Genomic DNA, 2,013 nt, shown 5'->3' with positions numbered 1-2,013 from the left:
TTTCCTGCCTGGGCTGGCATTGAAGAGTGATCCTTAGATCTCAGCATCCTGAGTATCTAGGATTACAGATGTAAGCCACCTGTGCCCAGCTTATAAATACCTTTTTACTTTGTTAATTGATTATTTTCAAAAGAAGAGCATCCCTTGATGCTTGAGCCAGCTTATGCTTCAGTTTTCTTATTTGTGTTTCCCTTTGTAACTGGGATGACAGAGTACAGGCACCTCTGTGCTGAGCCATTGACTGAGATGGAGTTGTGTGAACTTTTATTTCGGGGTGGCCTTGGATGACAACAGTTCCCCCTATCTCCACCTCCAAATCAGCTAGGATCACAGGCTTGAGCCTTCAGGTCTTGTTTGTGGTTGTTGTTGTTGCAGTTTTTGAGACAAAGCCCCCAGTGCAGCCCAGGCTGGACTCAAAATTTCCATCCTCCGGCAGGAGGATGGAAGTGCTAGGATTATATGCCTGTACTGCCACCATGCCCACCCAAGAGCTTCCCCACTATTAAAATGGCTACATTTGAAATAGTAATAAAATCTGTACATAATAGCTCCCGTTTTACATATGGCCTACAAGGCCTAAAATACTTATTATAGAAACTTTAATAAGTCTGCCATCCCCTGGACTAGCTCCAGGTGTCCCACGATCCTGGTCCTCTACCTTCTCACATGTGGGTTTTGTCCTAAAACTTTTTTTTTTTTTTTTTTTGGGTCCGGTTGTGGGGCCTGAACTCTGGGCCTGGGTGCTATCCCTCAGCTCTTCAGCTCAAGGCTAGCACTCTACCACTTGAGCCACAGCGCCACTTCTGGCTTTTTTTTTTCTTTTTGCTTATGTGGTGCTGGGGAATCGAACCCAGGGCTTCATGCATTGCAAAGCAAGCGCTCTACCACTGAGCCACCTTCCCAGCCCCCAACTTTTTTTTTTTTTTGGTCGGTCGTGGGGCTTGAACTCTGGGCCTGGGCGCTGTCCCTCAGCTCTTCAGCTCAAGGCGAGCGCTCTACCACTTGAGCTACAGCGTCACTTCCGGTTTTCTGGTGGTTTATTGGAGTTAGGAGTCTCACGGTCTCTCCTGCCCGGGCTGGCTTTGAACCGCGATCCTCAGATCTCAGCCTCCTGAGTAGCTAGGATTACAGGCGTGAGCCAACAGCACCCGGCTTGTCCTAAAACTTCTGTCTGGAATCTATGTGCCATCTGGAGAACATTCTTAATCCTCTAAAAAGTGAGATTCCCAGCCTGGTCATAAAAGCTAGCCCATAACACGGCAGCCACACTCCATCCATCCAGGACAGAGGCCTGGATCCCACCCCAGAGGGATCACCCTGTGCTGCACAGCCCTCGCTCACTGCACAAGGTGCCCCTCGCAGCTCTTGCCATGGCCCTGAAGCAAACAACTGGCCCTTAGTGAGGTTCTGAAAGAGCTTCGGGTTTTCATTTTGTTTGGTTGGTTTTGGTGGTGCTGGAAGGGCCTTGAGCTGTGTTCAACTTGCTTACTTACAGCTGGTGTTTTATCACTTCAGCCACACCTCCAGTCCAGCTTTGTGTTGGACTGCCTGGTTGGCTTTGAACTGTGATTCTCCAGATCTCAGCCTCATGAATAGCTAGGGCTCCAGCTGTGAGCCAGCGACACCTGGTGTCAAAGAGCTTTGTTTTAAACTCCTGGAAAGTATGGAAGCATGTCAGAGGGCAAGTTTCTTCTGGAACCATTCATTCCCATTATTTTCTCACCTCTCACAGGAACAGACTATGTGACAACACCAGAGTGAAGGAAAGATAACAACAGGGAATAGGAAGATGAAGACCGAGGGAGCACCGATGGAGAGAGGAAAGTCATCCTTGTTTCCTATGCAGGGGTGAAAATGCCCTCCTGCCAGGCCAGGCTCAGACCATGGTACATCAGGCCCTGTGGAGGCAAAGAGAAGCCAGGGCTGAAATTGGGCTTGCCTGGATGCTTGAACCCCAATATGGTTACATCCTATCTAGGAGCTTTCTCTCAAAAAGAAGACACAGATGTCTGA

This window comes from Dipodomys merriami, unplaced genomic scaffold (genome assembly GCF_024711535.1).
Source record: "Dipodomys merriami isolate MVZ:Mamm:240054 unplaced genomic scaffold, mDipMer1.0.p SCAF_85, whole genome shotgun sequence".
Lineage (NCBI taxonomy): Eukaryota > Metazoa > Chordata > Mammalia > Rodentia > Heteromyidae > Dipodomys > Dipodomys merriami.
This window is presented reverse-complemented; position numbering follows the sequence as displayed.